We start from the raw sequence: 20,085 nt of genomic DNA, 5'->3' as shown, positions 1-20,085 counted from the left end.
TGATGGATGAAGCTTCAACAGGAAAATATTGTCTGATAATATGAGCTGTAGAAGACATAAAAAAAGCATCATTCTCCAGTTGACTTATTGCTGCAGTCTGATCAAAGACATCCAAGCTTGTCGGATCGAACTTTGCTCTCTTCAGTCTCAGATAAGCTCTCAGAAGTCTTTCCTTTAACCTAAGCTCGACAAACTTTCTTCTTTCCAGTGCAAGTGAGATTTCTTGAGTTTCAGCCCACTCAGGTATCTTGTCTTCAAGAGCAGCAATATTTCCAGCTTGGTCAAAGTCTTGATTTTGGAGAAATGATTCTTGGTTCGGTGGAATACCCATCTGTCAAAAGTTTTCATCTTCTCTTCTGCATTCTTGATGATATTAGTGGCAGTAAGATCAATCATCCTTTGTGCATTTTAAGAAGTAACATGATCAGATGAATAAGTGTTGTCCTTGAAGAATCCAGATCGAAGCATTGTAATATTCGTCTGAGTCACATCTGGAATGACATCTTCAACTCTGGATAATGGAATTGCTGAAATAGGAGCATATTGAATTGCTGGATTAATTCAAGGAGGAGGTCTAAATTACCTTTTCTTCTTTTGAGGAGGAGGCAGAACAACCTCAGCCAAAGTCACTTGATCTGACTCTAATGCTTTTGACTCAAAAGAATCAATCAGTAATTTACTTTTTACTGATTTCTTCCTTTTAGGAGAAGATGGCTTTGGAGATTCGATCAGTGGACTTAGCAGCTTGAAGGGCTAGAGTCTTGGATTCATTTGGTACAGTCAAGTCTTCAATCTCATCTAGATTGGGTGTATCATGCTTGAATACAATCAATTGTCAGGCCTTGTACACCTCAATAACCCTTTCATTCAGTGTCTTGTGAGGATGAAGATTGGAGGAGGGTACCAGATGATCATTAAAATCATTCAAGATCTCTCCGATCTGAATAGCAAAGCCTTGAGACTGAACAGTTGGTGCAGTGATCATTGCAGATATAATATCAAATAGAACTGTAGACCAATTCACTGCAATACCAGCAGAAATAGCAACCATAATTTTAAACTTTTCAGATGTAATTGCATCAAAAGAACCTGCTTTGGCCAGAAGAGATTTGGCCACAATGTCGTGTAGCAGCCTGAAATCCATCTTGAGTTCCTTCTTCTTGCAAGGTACTCTGATTGGTTTGTCGGTTAGAGAGTACATACGTTTCATCTGATTATTTTTTTTAGCAGATATATCTGAAAAATCAGTGATACCATGTGTGGTCAGATCAAAAGAAGAGGCGAACAGATCTGATGTAATCCTTACAGATTCTCCACCCAGAGTAGCGGATATAACTCCTTCAAATTTTGTTGTCTGAAAGAATTTTTGAAAGGCTTGCTTGTAGATGGTTTTACTTCCTTCGAGAAATTTTTTCAATCCAAAAGCTTCGATCATTCAAAAAATTTCCACCATTCCTTGATTTGGAAGATCAAACACTGTGTGGAAATCAATGAGAAGAACATTCTGAATAATTGGCGACAAGATGCTCCTGCAGATTGAAATAGGGAAAATGCAAGTAATTTGTTCTTTCTCGAAGAGTAGTTAGGGCTCAGAAGTGTAAGTGTCAAAGAAGATGTTTCAGTGAAGGTTTTAAAACTTATCCCCAAATACATGCATAAATGATGTAAGCAACTATTAAATTCAAAAGAAAATACGATGGATAATGAATAAGCCCTACACGCAGTAAAGAAAATAATATTTTAATAGTTCCTTGGGAATACAAAACGACAAACATCCTATTATAAATACACTATTCAGATCTATTGTCCGGCCATCTTCATCTTTTGCAAACAGAGTTTCGAAAAAAAAAATGAGTGCAGATCAGTCATTCGAGGAGCTTCAAGAAGAACTTCAAGAGTTCATCCTCAAGTGGGTTATGAGGCTGTGGTTTAAAGTCTAGGAGATACGAATGTATCACCACACACACTTCCCACCATGCAAGGAGGAAGAGGCTTGGGAATTGGAGGACCGTCAGGACAAGTATCTTGAGTTGCTGGGGTCCGAGAAGGTTGAAGACATTTTTGACAAGGGGTTGTCCTATTTGATTTTCCAAAAAAAGGAACGAGTCCTTACTCATTTGATCAACGCAGGTGAGTACAAGTTCAAGCCTTTTAATCCACCACTACGGGAGTGGTTGATCAAGTGGCGAATTGAAGCGGGTGTAAGAAAGAGGCTCCATGCCCCTTAAAAAAATTAGGAAAAAGTATGTTGTAATCTCATTTTCAATTGCAATGAAAAGAATATTGCTTCACGTTATGTTTGTGTGTTTCTATGTATGTGAGAATGTGCTGTGCAGATGAATGTAAGATTTTTGTGCACGTAGTTCAGATAACACACATGTATGCAGATAATATATTTGAGCGTAACCGAGCATAAAGTGTTAGATCAAATAAATTTATGCGTATCAAATAAGATAAGATCAATAAAATTAATCAGATAGATATCACGCAAACTGAATTTTTAAAAAAATCATCTCAATTTTATGTATTAACCAGATAATTTATTATCATGAAAAGATTTGTTATTTCCAAGACTAAGTGCAATGGATGAACTCCCTATTAAATGTATGTATGCAAAAAGCATTATTAAGTCTTGATAAATGAGCTGTGATTGGACACAGGGTCTGCGGTTGAACTGTGCAACTTTACTCCTTCCTGTTTATATGTGTATAGAACAAATAAGTTAACTTATTCCAATACAAAATAGATATGATTGAGAATCACAAGAATGATTTATGCAATCTATATATGAGGCGCATATCTAGGAAAAAAAATTTAAAAAGTCTTTTATTAGGTCTATGATAGTCGTGTTTTGTTTGAATATTTTGATGTTATTTTGTTAGTAGTTTGCATGCATTTATTTGCTTTTGTTCATGTTTTATCTTAGTTTTGTCTTTTGCATGCATTTAGCTTCATAACATGTTCCCGGGTTTAATGTGTAGGAGATATCAAGTTTGAAGAAAGGTAGAATTTCGGTAAAAGTCCATGCGCTCGATCCCACGAACTCATAGGATCGAGCGCAGCATCTAGAGAAACAAGGCAGTGGGATAGCAATTTTTAGCGCGCTCAAGCGGACGAATTCACGCGATCGAGCGCTGACCGGCTAAATCGGTGTGATTAAAAATCAACTTGCAAGCGCACCAGGTCAAATTATAATATAGTGGACAAAGGTCCAGATGTCGAACCCACAGGGACTGTATATATATGAATACCAAAATATATTTATTTCTACTTAATCTAGACTAATCAAAAAGAAAGATTTCAGATTTTTAACTAATAAATAAAATTGCAATTAAAATTAAATTAAGTACAACACAGCTGGAAAATTTAGATTAATTCAAATATGGGAAAAGTTCGATAAAGGACTCACATAGGTACCAGACAATTCATGTAACAAGCAGTCGATCTAAGACATCATGTAGTAGCCCGGTTCCATTTTATAAGATTAAGTGATTTTAAACATGTTAGAAAATGACATATAACATTAAAAGTGTCAAAACATGTTTAAGGAGTCCTTATTTGGTGAAAATAAGTGCAAAATCAGATCCGGAACGTCCAAAAATGGTAGTAGGTCCCGGGGGTCCAAAAATGACTTCGGAAGGACCAAAACAGTTCGGAGCACACGGACCAGTTCGGGCCCTCCGAACCCGAGTTAGGGCCGTCCGAACTCAGCACAGTCCATGTGTCAAAGTGGCTCGGACAAGTGGCAGTTCGGAGCCTCCGAACCCAGATCGGACCGTCCAAACTCCCGCCAGATTGAGGTGTCAAAAATGCACTCTACACGTGGGAATCATGCCCAGTTCGGACCGTCCGAACCCAGGCCTATAAAAAAAGGTCCGAGGCTCTCATTTTGGAATATCAATTTCCTCTCCTCTCCCGGTAATGGCTCTATTTTAAGGGCTCCGGGACTCTTTCTTTAAGAGTTGGATTAGGAAATAGTATTTTTATAACGGACAGTGTCCGCAGTAGCAGCCAAGCGGCGGAGCTCTGGCGAGGCGTCTAGGGGTCGTAGCTAGGCTATTGCCCAGGCTCTGGGGCATGCAATATCAGCGGGCTGACGACGGACGAAGGTATGGCTTTGGTTCCCTATAGTAAATAGGGAGTAGGCTATAGTTTAATTAAGGCTTTTAGAGCCTAGTAGGTGATGTTTGGCATGCTAGGTAATGCATGGTTATTTATGTTGTAGTGTTGCATGGTAGGCTTGGACCTAGATGAGAGCTTCTAGGATCTGCCTTAGTAAGGTACAGAAGTATTATTCGAGATATCTAGATTGAGTATGCATGTATTATTTGTTTGCATGGATTATATGATTGCATGTTTTATATGCCTTTATAAACACCATGTCATGACTGTATGTTGCATACATGAGCATATTGAGCCTTTACCTTGGAGGTATCCTGTAGTAGGGTGCTCACCCTACGAGTTTGTGGATGGTTGGATACGTAAGTCTTGTGTCAGGTCATCTTTATGGTTGGACACATGTACTAGTATCAGGTCACCATTATCCACTGGGTATATAAGCCACCTCCTGATGCGACGGCGCAACGTGCTATATACCCTGGGCCCAGTCTATGAGATTGTTTCTTGACCTGAGTGTCTTGATACCCAGTTCATTTGCATTCATGCACATATATTAGTGTATACTCATACTCTCGTACTGAGCATGTTAGGCTCACTTCCGGTTATTTTCTGTTGGCTGGATGCCCTATTCCATAAGGCAGTTGCAGGTAGTTCTCCCAGAGACAGGGAGGTTAGGTGGTGACCAAGGCTGGATAGCAAGGTTGACCACTAGGTTTTGCTTACCTGGTATTTGACTTACTTTAATTCCGTAGTTACTCTAATTAAGATTATTTTATTGACTAATTGCATGCTTAAGTTCTGATTAGTAGGTGAACACGGCGCGGGTCACTACATTTATGGTATCAGAGCATGCAATAAGATTCTTTGGGACATAGTATTGATTTTGGATTATCCTTTGTAGGATTTCAAGTTGGATTCAATAACGATAGCAATATCAGGAATTGGAATAGCAGGATGTCTAGGCTTTTCCAAGATCGTCATTGCCAAGGTTGTCATCAGAAGTTCTGATATGAATCTAGAAGGCGCTCAAAAATTCATATTGTTCCAAGATTTTCTCTGTGATTTACAGTCGAGAGTTGAAGGATTTGGAATTCATGGGAATCAAGTTGGAGTACTTGAAGATCAATTTGGAGGATGTTATAATGCTATTGAAGTGGAAAAAGATCAAGAAATTGAATATTTTCACGTCAGGATGGCGCCCAGCGCATGAAAACAGGCGCTCCAGCGGCCATCGCCGATGCAGCTACAGCGCCCCAGCGCTCCTTAAACGGAGCTCCAACGCTCTAGTCACGCATCCAGCAGCGCCCCAGCACTAACCTTATAGCGCTCTAGCGCCCCAGCGCTAACCTTACAGCTCTCCAGCGCCCATCCTTCGGCATACATAAGCGCTCCAGCGCTACCGCACTTACACACAGTACGGCATGTAGTGTGTGTTTTCGGATGTTTGAGTATTTATGATATTCTTTTCTATTTTTGATAGTTTTATTCCTACTAGGAAACTTTTAGGAGATATCTTTGATATCTTTAGCTATATTTTGAATTACTTTGCGATATCTTTTATTATTTTGTAGTTGTATTATAAATACAACAAACATTCATTATTGAATAACAATTAACATAGTTCATTATTGTTGTAAATAGTATTTCAGTTGTAATCAGATGTATTAAAGATTTCAGTATTTGATGTACTCAGTTATTGTTGTATTGTACATCTTTCAGTGTAATATTTTGATTAAGTTATGTATTACATGGGATTGTAATAAAGATTATATTAGAACCTGGATTTTTGGTTCAAGTGTTGTAATCTTTGAGATTAACTTGGTTATTTTGAATAAAAGATTGATCATTGTTTTAATGAGTACTTGAGATTTTGCATGTTTTTCAATGAATAGTTCTAGATGTTTTACCTAGAATATTCTAGTGAACCAAGTGTTTGCCAGAGATGATATGATTCATCAGGATGCATGAATGTTTGTTCTAGACGGATTTCCCTCAGAACAATTGGCTATTTTGACCTTTTTAGGTTGTTACCTAGTGATGATGGATTTTCATCAAGACGACAGACTAAGTAATACCAAGAGTTGTGGATTGTGACCAGTATTATACGTGAGGAAGCGCGACCCTTAGTCGGTATTACTCTGGAAGTTTTCTTACTTCAGAGGTTGTTTTGGAGGCCTTTGTGCTCCATAGACTATATAGGAAAGGCTACTCAGTCTGGAAATTTGGCACTGTCACAGCAGGGTATGACTTTGGATAGGACAGATACCAGGTGTGATATCAAGATTTAGTTATCGTCTGTTAAATATACAGATGTCCCGTTGTCAAAACAGTCTTGGAATTGATTTTCCTTGATAATTGTTCTGAGTAGATAAGTTTTGATCTTGATTTATGATTTCAGGATTTAATCCAAGAGATTAGTTGAATTGATATTAAACAGGATTTAATTATCAGATGTTTACTAAATCGGGATATGAGTTGTGCCTCTACAGAGAATTTTTCATTGACCAGTGATTTTGGTCCGGATAGGAATATTTCATAATATCATAGACTCAGGGATGAGTTATGCCAGGATGCTCTTGACTGTCGGGTTCCGATATGGTATAATAAGTGCGACCTTATATCGGCGTACTCTGGAAGGATTCTTTTGTTCCAGTTTGGCATTATAGGAAGACTTACCTCAATCTCGTTGTATGTACAGTCATAGCAATGGGTATAACTATCGGGAGAATATTCAGGATTTATTTGAGTCTTATGGAATTATACTTGGTACTGGATTAGTTCCAAGGAATTTGAGTTATTGTCTGACTTCATCAGAGATACAAACTTTGGTCTCCGTGGACAGAATAGTCTTGGAAAAGATTCTTTGACAAGTGAATATTCTGAACGGATAGTTCTTACATGTGATACTGGGGGAGAACCAGGAGGTTTTACCAGTATTGTCTGATTCTATCAGAGGTATAATTAGTGATCAGGATCTTGATTACAATATGAACAGGAAATTCTAAGTGATGAATCTACTTAGGTAAGTTTCCCTGTAAGAATTGGAATTTTATTTATGGGTTATCAAGCAAAGGTGAGTTTTATTAGGACACTGGGATGACTTATATTGTAAGACGTGAACTATGATCATTGCGACAGTCACGTTAAAGTATAATTTGGTGTCAGTTTGATAACTTTGAAAGGATACTCGATTCTATTGACAGATGTCATGAGCCTGCTAAGTTCCAACATGGATAAGACAATATAAGAATTCATTTGGATAGTGGAAAGGTGAGCACTTAGGTGTTCATGTATGTTTTGAAATGGTCACTTGGCTGTAGGATCTGCAGCTTTTCAAGAGAAGTTTGGATGGTTCTTCCAGCCAGGATTGTAAGTGTTGCTGTATGGATTGTACTGCTATCTCCCTTGATTTCCCATAAAATTCGCTGCATCAAATTCAAATACTCGTTGTTCATCAGGCTGTTGAACTTGCACTTGATTGGCTGAATATGTCTGCATAACTGCCATCTGATGAGTAAGTGCATCGATCTTGGCATTAAGTGCTGTTAGTGCATCGACTTCTAGAACTCCAGCTTTTTTCTCCTTTTTAACATCTGACCATCCAATGTTGCTTTCAGCCATATTTCCAATGATTTCACATGCCTCTGCCGGTGTCTTCCTGAATAGGCTTCCATTAGCAGCGACATCCAACATGGATCGAACAGATTGATCAGCCCTATTGTAGAAAGTCTGAGTCTACTGGCTCTGAGTGAGATTATGTTGAGGACACATCCTCAACATCTTTTTAAATCGAGTCCAAGCAGCATGTAAAGATTCAGCTTCCTTATGCTTGAATGAGATGATATCGGAGAACAGTTTCGCCATCTTCGTGGGAGGAAAATATTTATTTAGAAAGGTCTGAACAAGTTGATCTCATGTAGTAATTGAACCAGCAGACAGATCATCTAACCATTCAGCAGCTTCTCCTTGTAGAGAGAATGGGAATAACCGCAGTCGCACTGCATCAGATGTTACCCCATTCACCTTGAACCTGTCGCAGATCGACAGAAAACGCTCCAGATGAGCGTAGGGGTCTTCCACAGATGTGCCCCCAAATCTAGCTTGCAATTGGATCAGCTGAATAGTAGAGGGTTTCAGCTCAAAATTATTTGCCTCAACAACGGGGCGAACTATGCTAGATCCATAACCTTCAGTTGGCGGACGGATAATATCCAAACAGTACGGTTGTCTGCCATCCTACTTCAGATTCAGATTCTGACTCTAGTTCAAGATTGATAGATTTCTTGGATTTCCGGATCCTGCTAAGCGTGTGTTCGATCTCCAAATCAAGTGGTAGTAATTTCCTTGATCGAGTTCTATGCATGCACAAAAGAAGGTACCTGAAAATCACCAACAAATTATAGTCAGAATTTTAGAAGATAAATAATGTCTAATCCCCGGCAACGGCGCCAAAAACTTGACCGGCTAAATCGGTGTGATTAAAAATCAACTGGCAAGCGCACCAGGTCAAATTATAATATAGTGGACAAAGGTCCAGATGTCGAACCCACATGGACTGCATATATATGAATACCAAAATATATTTATTTCTACTTAATCTATACTAATCAAAAAGAAAGATTTCAGATTTTTAACTAATAAATAAAATTGCAATTAAAATTAAATTAAGTAAAATACAGCTGGAAAATTTATATTAATTCAAATATGGGAAAAGTTCGATCAAGGACTCACGTAGGTACCAGACAATTTATGTAACAAGCAGTCGATCTAAAACATCAGACTTAACCTTAATTCATGGGAATTTTCCTACTTTGTTTGAAGGACTATTTCTAGAACAATCAAACCTATTCAAATATTGATGAACTAATCTTTCGTAATTCTCATCAAATTTGAATGCATAACGAACTGTGAAAATTCAGTTTACACCCAAACCGCATAATGAAACCGAATTCTATTTCTAGTCAGTTTTACACTATGTTGAAAATCAAAGTGATCGAATTCGAAACCTCCTCTGTCGACTTGGAATCGATTAACAAGCAAACAAATAACTGGCCAAGAAATTTGTAAGACAAAGATAAATTTGATAATCAATAAAATCAATCAAGTCTGAAAATCTCAAATAAACAAATCAAGTTTCTAAATAAACTGTATGGCCCAATCACGTGGCCTTGATCGAAGAAAAAAACTACTCGATGTTCAACATAATTTAAGAACAAAAGTTTTTAACTCTAAACATAAATAAAAAATCCAAAATAAAAGAAAAGAAGAAGAATAATCGAGATGATGGTGATAGCCGCCTCTTGCCTTCCAATCTGATGTGTAACCCTTATTCTGATGATTAATTTGGTATTTATATGTCCAAGGGTCTTCAAAAGTTAGTATCCTTCCCGAGCAAGAATTTCCTTTTTTTTAAAAACTCTGTACGCGTAGCTCGCTCGAGCGAGCATAAGGCCTCGCTCGAGCGAGCCATCTTCTGCCCGAAGGTGATTTTCCACATCTCGCTCGCTCGAGCGGACATTGCCTCTCGCTTGAGCGAGCAACCTTATGTCTCGATACTTTTATGTCCCGTCTAGATCGCTCGAGCGAGCAACCTTCTGGAAAAAACTTGAAATCTCGAGCTCGCTCGAGCGGGCATAGCCTCTCGCTCGAGCGAGTGATGCTCTGTCCAAAAATCAAAATATTACCAAGTTTCCCTACAAAACAGACCAGGAAGAGTATTATGCAAATAAATGAATTAAACATGCTAAAACTAAATAAACAACAACAAAAACATATGAATGCATGCAAAACTAACACCAAAAATATGCATATGAAACACAGTTAACAAGCGCGACCGAGGAAATTTGAAACAGTGAGATCGCAATTTTTTGTGCGCTCGAGCGAACGTACTCATACGCTCGAGCGTGCAAGTCTATTCAGGAAGAATTTTGTAATTTTAGAAACTCTTTTATTTTGGAATCTAGGCTTTATTAGGCTTTTAATTCCGTTTTTTAAGGGATAATTATCAGACTTTGACATTCTCTCTTGGCGGCTAGGTTTTATTTTCCATCTCTCTCTCAAGTTTTCTTCTCTTCTTTTGAATTTTTCTTGAGTTTTTGATGAATCGTTGTAGCTAAACTTTTAGTACTTGGTTGAGAAAGACGAACCCTTGATTTTGTTTATTCATGAGATTCGAATGTTTCATTGTTTAATTCCAATTTGCATATCAAGAGTTGTTTTGAATTGATGGATTGATCACCTTAGGATTTCGCTATACAATCTACTGCTAAATTAGAATTCAAATTCTTAATTGTTTGAATCATATAATTTGTGAAGCAACTATGATTAATATTTTCTGCTGTTGAATTTGTTAAATCGTAGGAACAACAATTGACTAGGCTAAATACATCCGCTGGTGCATGTGTTGTCTAGATTCATTAGTTTTACTCGTTTGAATGCTACCGTGGATTTAAATCTAATCGCTGGTATTGGGTTAATTTATGGGGTAAGGTTTAATTTAGAACGCTGGTGTCTAGTTAACTAAAATTAAGGTGAAACAGGAATTAAATTTTTCAATGATGAATATTCAATGTGAATTAATTATTTTTATGGAATCGATGATCGAATGAATAATTTCAAGGGTGTAGTCGACCGATACCAAGTCTCGTCTCTTATTGATTTCTCTAGTTGAATTTTCATTCTTGCATGATAGTGATAATTTTAATTTTAATCGCTTAAAATTTTCAGTAGTTAATCTCAAATATCAAAACCTTCCTTTTTGTTTATTTAGAACACATTAAATTTACCTTTTCTCATGGGAACGATCCCTACTCGCACTACTACATTTTTCATTGTTTAATCTGAGTTGGGTTGATTTGGGCGCGACACGACTAAGCGTTACCAAATTTTGGTGCCGTTGCCGGGGAACGGTGTTTAATTTAATTTTGTTCTTATTTTTATTTTTATTTTTTTTATTCTCTCCCCAGTGCTTCTCGGGTTTGTTCATGCTTCCAGGCGATTCTTCAGAAGAAGAATTTCCATACGACCCGGAGATAGAAAGAACTTTGCATAGACGAAGGAGAGAAGCTCGTAGGAGACAAGAAGAGAACGAGCGCGTGGTTGAAGATCTGACAAGAGAAATGGCTGCCAACGCAATTCTGAGCCTTAGACAATTGGGCACTCCTGATCCAAACCAACAACTCTTATGCATTACTTTTCCTACTCTAGAAAATAATGCTACTTTTGAGCTTAAATCTGGATTGATTCACTTATTGACATCTTTTCATGGTCTTGCAGGTGAGGACCCTAACAAACTCTTGATGGAATTCCATGTGGTTTGCACGAGTATGAAACCCCATGGACTGACAGAGGAGCAGATTCAGTTGAGAGCTTTTCCTTTCTCTTTGAATAGTGCTGCTAAGAATTGGCTATATTACTTGCCCTCTGGATCCATCACGACTTGGACTGAGATGAAAATTTTTTTTATGGAGAAGTACTTCCCAGCTTCTAGAGCCACAAATATCAGGAAGGAAATCTATGGGATAAAGCAATACACAGGGAAATCACTTCATGAATACTGAGAGCAGTTCCAAAAGCTTTGTGCTAGCTGTCCGCAACATCAGATAAGTGAAAATCAATTAATTCAATTGTGCTATGAAGGTTTATTGTCTCATGACAGGAATATAGTGGATGCGGCCAGTGGAGGAATTCTCGAACTATATTCTATATCATATTATAGATATATTTGTTCCAAGTAAAATAATATAAGAAAAGAATGGTGAGGTTGTCAAATGTATTAACTATATATTACTTTGAAAGAAGAATATATATATATATATATATATATATATATATATATATATATATATATATATATATATATATATATATATGAGCACCCATGATGTGCACTTTTGTGTGCAACGCTGACGTGGAATCCTCTACATCCAATAGGGGAACGCCACATCAGCAAGTGCACACATAAGTGCACATGATAGGTGCTCACCATATCAAAACTATATATATATATATATATATAGAGTCTGGATCCCACGCACCCTAGGGTGCGGGGAAATCAATGTGCACCTGTGCTCGAAACAACTCCGATTGACTTGAAATTCTCACGGTAGGATCGTCTCGAAAATTCGAATCCAACGATGTATCATATGATACAAATTTCAATCTTTGTATCATATGATATATCGTTGGATTCGAATTTTCAGATTGAAATTTGTATCATATGATACATCGTTGGATTCGAATTTTCGAGACGATCCTACCGTGAGAATTTCAAGTCAATCGGAGTTGTTTCGAGCACGGGTGCACACGGATTTCCCCGCACCCTAGGGTGCTTGGTATATATATATATACATACATGTTTATATGTTTCGAACGAGATTTCCAAATACCATCTAAGATAGTTGAAAATAAAGTAAATATTATTATTCTATTTTATTTTCTTTCCCCGTGATGCTTTTTCGTTCTATATTTTTTTATCACACCATAATGTTTTCCCCGTAATGATTTTTCTGATAAATTATATTTTAAAATTTCAAAATAATCAACACCTTATTAATAAACTATATCTATATATATAATTGACTTAATAAGGGAATTATATATTTCAATTTTTGACTTTGTTTAATTTTGGGTAATTAATATTTTTCTAAATTGTATATTTCATCTTATTTAATTAACAATGGCTTGAACAAGTTATATATATATATATATATATATATATATATATATAGTGAATTTGTGAGCACTTATGTGAGCACCAACTCACGTAGCGTTCACCTATCTATATATATAATCATGTCACCATGAGGATTTCTGTGAGCACCGCTGATGTGGTATCTTATGCATCCAATATGTGAACGTCACTTGAGTAGGTGTTCACAGGAGTTCTCACGGTGGTTGCTTACCATAACAAAGCTATATATATATATATACCAGTAACTTTAACCCTTTGGGTTTTGGTCCATTAACTTTATCGATGTTGGTTTTGGTACACTAACTTTGTATTTCAGTGTTTTTTGTCCAACTGCATACATGTCAACTTCTGATTGGTCCACGTCATCATTTTGGACCAATAAAAAATTGACACATATGCAGTTGGACCAAACAACACTAAAAATGCAAAGTTAGTGTACCAAAACCCACATCGAAAAGTTAATGGTCAAAACCAAAATATGAACAAGTTAATAGACCAAAAAACTTATTATATATATATATGTATATATATATATTTATAGAACTTGTTCAAGCCATTGTTAATTACATAAGATGAAATATACAATTTAGGAAAATATTAATTATCCAAAATTAAACAAAGTCAAAAAATAGACATATATAATTCCCTTATTAAGGCAATTATATATCAACTCTCAAAGGATTTAGTCAAAAAGCAAATGCAGTCAAATCTTACCTTTCCCATCTGAACAGACACACACTTCCACACAAAAACACACACACTCAGCCTGCCGGGAAAGTCTATGCTGGCCTTTGGGCTACGCCCCATTCCATTCCCTGTTTAACACGTGACATAAATTTTTAAAACTCAATAATAATGAAATCGTGTTTTCTTTTAAATTAAAAAACTGATTTGCTTGACCATGGTTAACTTGGGTGAAGGAAAAATTTAGGAATTCTGATTTTTTCGTGCTCATCTCTCATCTCTCCAGCCTCACTTTCAAAAAAGAATTTGGATCTTGCTCTTGGCTATCACACCCACCGTCTCTCGTCATCACTCCCATCGCCGTCCTCTATCTGCATCCTCGGATCATTCAATTTTTCAAAACTCTCCGCATAGCTGGGGAAGAAGAATTTCATATTTCAAAACTCTTGGCATCTCTTGGAAAAGAAGAATTCTAGATTTCTATTGAGCGCTCAATCCACATTCATCCGTGAACTCCTGAATTTTTTGGTCATAAAAACACAGTGAGTGTGGAGTTTTTCTTTCTCTCTGTCATGATTTTCAAAGTGTTTCTTGTTTCGTGATTGTTCTGTGATTTTGTAATTCATCGTGGTGTATGCATATTGTGATTTGAGCCTTGCTTCTTGTGAGACCCGGCGCTACAACCAAAAACCAAAACGATTTGGGGGGATAATTTTTTTTTAATATATATTGCTCAGCTGCGCATCAATGATGCGCGTTCGCGCATCCTCGTGCACCGTTGGGCATCAATGTTGCGCGTTTGCGCATAGCTCATGCGCTGTTGGGCATCAACAGCGCATGAGCTATGCGCAAATGCGCAACATTGATGCTCAACAGAGCATGCTCATGCGCTAACGCACATCATTGTGCTCAACAACGAATGAGCTATGCGCAACACTCCTGCGCAGCTGTGCATGAACAATATATATTAATATTATCCAACCTAAAGTATTGATCGATTCTTTTGAAGAAAGTGGTGATTAAGCCATGAGGAAGACAACTTGATTTTGTTTTACACGTTCCTTTCATTGTATTGTTGTTACTAAATTTTTTATAACCTTGTATTGACACATGTCTTTGATTCATTATTATTTTTATTTACATTTGAAAATTTTGTTTAATTATAGGCTTGATGGTAGACAACAACGAAGAGTTTGAAGTTGCAAATCTGACTCCTTAAAATGTCGAGGTATCATCTACGAATTCTATTGCAGATGAATTGGAGAGTAAACTACTTGTTGGGGAAGTAGTGAGAAGTGTTGAAGATGCTTATTTACTTTATTGCAATTATGCACATGCTAAAGGGTTTAGTGTTAAGAAAGGTGATCAACGTTATTTTCCTGATACAACTGAATTGCAAGCTAAAGATTTTGAGTGTTAAATATGAAGAGATTTGAAATAGATTGTGTGACTTTGTTTCCTATAGTTCGCTGTGTTGGTCATTTATTAATTGCAATATTTTTTTATTTACTTTTGAAATAGGCAGTTTCATGAATTCTGGGTTTTTTTTGGAGATAATGGAGAAGCTGTCAGCTGGTATAAGAAAATGGAAATGCTGGAAGTTTTCTCGAATGAAATCATGATTTAGACAGTAAGTCATGTGTTTGTAGCTGGCCTTGGTGCAAACTCCAATTCTTTTTCTGGAATCCAAATGCTTGTTATATGGAATTCACTTTTATGTTCTGAAATCATATGACTTAGAAAGCCTCTTGGGTTCTTCTTGTTATTTTTTTTTGCTTCTGTTATGTTCTGAAATCATGACTTTTTGTTCTAGAATCTAAAATGTGCAACAATTTATGTCAAGGTTGTGTTTTAGATGATATTCACTACTGAAAAACATAAACTCTGTTATTAGTTACAAGTCGGCTCGATAATTTTGCGATGGAAAAAAATGGCCCATAAAAGAATCATCAGTAGGTGAAATGAAGTGCTTGAAATCAATTATCAAAGAGACACCACTACCCTTGTATCATTTTGTACAAGTCATAATTACCCGAATTAATTTCCAGATTCTTCAAATCAACATTAGCAGATCCTTAAATAAAAACATTCATACATAAAATAAACAACCATCATCATGTCATATATAAACAACCACATCAATATAAATTTACAAGCTTCTAAAATGTTTGAACAAATACCAAATCTGAACAAAGAAGAAATACAACAGATTCTTCAACTTCTTAACCATCACGATTCAACTTTATATCTTGAACCAATTTTTTTAGTTTATCAATTTCCTTTTGAACACGCAGCACATGATTCCGGTTATCAATTTCTAAAGCCAACAATCCTAGTTGCAATTGATCGAGTTTTTCGTTTTGAGTAGAATTCCTTTGTGAGCTTTGGCTAGAAGCAGTGCTCGAACTTTTCTTCATTGCTACTTTGGACAGAAGCCCCCCGATGTTGTTTCTCCTTGTATGCCTCAAAAGCTCTTACAGCTTCCTCAAGACTATAATATGACTGATGTAAAGCGTCTTCAAAACGGATGACTTGATCATATGGGATTTGGCCGAAGCATATCGGATGACGAAAACCTGGTGTCTATGGGATTTGGCCGAAGCATATGATCAAGTCATCCGATTTGAAGACGCTTTACATCAGTCATATTATAGTCGTGAGGAAGCTGTAAGAGATTTTGAGGCATACAAGGAGAAACAACATGGGGGGCTTCTGTCCAAAGTAGCAATGAAGCAAAGTTTGAGCACTACTTCTAGCCAAAGCTCACAAATGAATTCTACTCAAAACGAAAAACTCGATCAATCGCAACTTGGATTGTTGGCTTTAGAAATTGATAACCGGAATCATGCGCTGCGTGTTCAAAAGAAAATTGATAAGCTAAAAAAATTGGTTCAAGATATAAAGTTGAATCGTGATGGTTAAGAAGTTGAAGAATCTGTTGTATTTCTTCTTTGTTCAAATTTGGTATTTGTTCAAACATTTTAGAAGCTTGTAAATTTATATTAATGAAGTTGTTTATATATGACATGATGATGGTTGTTTATTTTATGTATGAATGTTTTTATTTAAGGATCTGCTAATGTTGATTTGAAGAATCTGGAAATTAATTCGGGTAATTATGACTTGTACAAAATGATGCAAGGGTAGTGGTGTCTCTTTTATGATTGATTTCAAGCACTTCATTTCAACTACGGATGATTCTTTTATGGGCCATTTTTTTCCATCACAAACTTATCGAGCCGACTTGTAACTAATAATAGAGTTGATGTTTTTCAGTAGTGAATATCATCTAAAACACAACCTTGACATAAATTGTTGCACATTTTAGATTCTAGAACAAAAAGTCATGATTTCAGAACATAACAGAAGCAAAAAAAAAAAAAAAAAAAACAAGAAGAACCCAAGAGGCTTTCTAAGTCATATGATTTCAGAACATAAAAATGAATTCCATATAACAAGCATTTGGATTCCAGAAAAAGAATTGGAGTTTGCACCAAGGCCAGCTACAAACACATGACTTACTGTCTAAATCATGATTTCATTCGAGAAAACTTCCAGCATTTCCATTTTCTTATACCAGCTGACAGCTTCTCCATTATCTCCAAAAAAAACCCAGAATTCATGAAACTGCCTATTTCAAAAGTAAATAAAAAAATATTGCAATTAATAAATGACCAACACAGCAAACTATAGGAAACAAAGTCACACAATCTATTTCAAATCTCTTCATATTTAACACTCAAAATCTTTAGCTTGCAATTCAGTTGTATCAGGAAAATAACGTTGATCACCTTTCTTAACACTAAACCCTTTAGCATATGCATAATTGCAATAAAGTAAATAAGCATCTTCAACACTTCTCACTACTTCCCCAACAAGTAGTTTACTCTCCAATTCATCTGCAATAGAGTTCGTAGATGATACCTCGACATTTTAAGGAGTCAGATTTGCAACTTCAAACTCTTCGTTGTTGTCTACCATCAAGCCTATAATTAAACAAAATTTTCAAATGTAAATAAAAATAATAATGAATCAAAGACATGTGTCAATACAAGGTTATAAAAAATTTAGTAACAACAATACAATGAAAGGAACGTGTAGAACAAAATCAAGTTGTCTTCCTCATGGCTTAATCACCACTTTCTTCAAAAGAATCGATCAATACTTTAGGTTGGATAATATTAATATATATTGTTCATGCACAGTTGCGAAGGAGTGTTGCGCATAGCTCATGCGCTGTTGAGAACGCGCAACATTGATGCCCAACGACGCACGAGGATGCGCGAACGCGCATCATTGATGCGCAGCTGAGCAATATATATTAAAAAAGAATTATCCCCCCAAATCGTTTTGGGTTTTGGTTGTAGCGCCGGGTCTCACAAGAAGCAAGGCTCAAATCACAATATGCATACACCACGATGAATTACAAAATCACAGAACAATCACAAAACAAGAAACACTTTGAAAATCATGACAGAGAGAAAGAAAAACTCCACACTCACTGTGTTTTTATGACCAACAAATTCAGGAGTTCACGGATGAATGTGGATTGAGCGCTCAATAAAAATCTAGAATTCTTCTTTTCCTAGAGTTGCCAAGAGTTTTGAAATATGAAATTCTTCTTCCCAGCTATGCGGAGAGTTTTGAAAAATTGAATGATCCGAGGATGCAGATAGAGGACGGCGATGGGAGGGATGCCGAGAGACGGTGGGTGTGATAGCCAAGAGCAAGATCCAAATTTTTTTTTGAAAGTGAGGCGGGAGAGATGAGAGATGAGCGCGAAAAAAACAGAATTACTAAATTTTTCCTTCACCCAAGTTAACCATGGTCAAGCAAATCAGTTTTTTAATTTAAAAGAAAACACGATTTCATTATTATTGAGTTTTAAAAATTTATGCCACGTGTCAAACAAGGAATGGAAAGGCCAGCGTAGACTTTCTCCTACTTAGAGGGTGTTTGACTAAACTTATTAAAAACAGCTTATAATCTCTAGGAGCTTATAAGTTGTTTTTGGATCTTATAAGCTGTCAGATCTTATTTTAAAAATAAGTTGTTAAAGTTTTTGGATGAACTTATTTTAAACAACTTAAAGATGCTGATGTGTTTGTTATTATAAGATCTTTTATTGTTGAAATTACCAAAAAGGGTAACATACTATAAAAATAATTTAAATAGTAACATACATTTAAAAATATTTTAAAATTTATTATAAATATTAAACATATATTAAAAAATAAAACAATTTTTAATTTTAATTTAGAAAAAATTTGATAAATTATGAATAAAAAATGGACAGAGGGCGTTGTGAAAATATAATAAAATACATAAAGATAATATGATGAAGTAAAATATCAAAATAAGATCTTTTTGAAAAAATTATCCTCCCCCTTACTTTTTTAAAAATATCTTATAAGCTGTCAAACAACTTATTTTGACAGCTTTTAAGCTGTTTGACAAAAAATTTGCCAAACAAACTTAAAGAGCTTATAAGCTGTTTTCAAGAGCTTATAAGCTCTCCCAAACACTCTCTTAGTCGTGGGTATTAGTTCTTTTTGCCTGAGTAGCACAAAACCTTAAAAGAAAGTCAAAATTACAGGACCCTCTGTAACAAAACCCCCCAGAATTATCGGGCACCACGATCTATGCAGTCAAGGACAAATTGATGTTGTGGCATATATACATACACAATTTGTTTTTTACAATTATATTACAATAGAATATATACATATATATTTAAAATACATATTATTTTATCAAAATTCACGCAACAAAAAGGCACGTACAACACTATTTTTTTAATCTCAAGATATATATCATTTAAATTCAAGCCCGATTCATTTTCTTTTTTCCTCATATTATTCATTTTTCATAAAAAAAAAACATAAAAATGTCATCAAATGAGGGAGACCAGACAGACAGCAACAAAAGTTTTAGCAAAACACATTAAATTAAGGGTGATCAGATCAGACTGACACTCCAAACTGATTTTTTTTTAATCAAAATTTCCAATTCATTAACTCTGAGTCAAAGGGAATTTTACTCATTAATTTAATAAAATTTTAATTAATTGATTTCAAACAATAATAAAGCATCCAGAAACTTTCTTCAACTAATTGTATTATTATTATTCCAAATAATTTTCATTGAATATAATTAATTATGATAATTTAACCACTGGATTATAATTTTTTTCAAAAAAAGTGTGATTATTATTGGAAATTATATATTAAAATTAGATTGAAAATTATTGTGATGGTAATATGATGATATTTTAATTTTTGATTATGTAATGGATGACATATTTATTTTTGGACATTTCTCAATTGAGGATCTATAAATAGAACTCAACATTTGTGAAGAAATAACACAATTTAGAGAGAAGAATTATAAAGTGTAGTGTTTGATATATTTTGAGTTTGAGAGTTTTTACTTTTTTACCATAAATTTTTATTTTTTCACAACACGTTATCAGCACGATCGCTCGAAGGTTCTGTAAAATTTTCAAAGCTCACAAACACAAGAAAAAGGTAACAAGAGTATGAATATTTATTTTATTTTATTTTATTTATTGTGTATATATTTAATATATA

This window comes from Henckelia pumila, chromosome 2, assembly GCF_033568475.1.
Source record: "Henckelia pumila isolate YLH828 chromosome 2, ASM3356847v2, whole genome shotgun sequence".
Lineage (NCBI taxonomy): Eukaryota > Viridiplantae > Streptophyta > Magnoliopsida > Lamiales > Gesneriaceae > Henckelia > Henckelia pumila.
The sequence above is the reverse complement of the archived record's forward strand: the minus strand, read 5'-3'. Positions refer to the sequence as shown.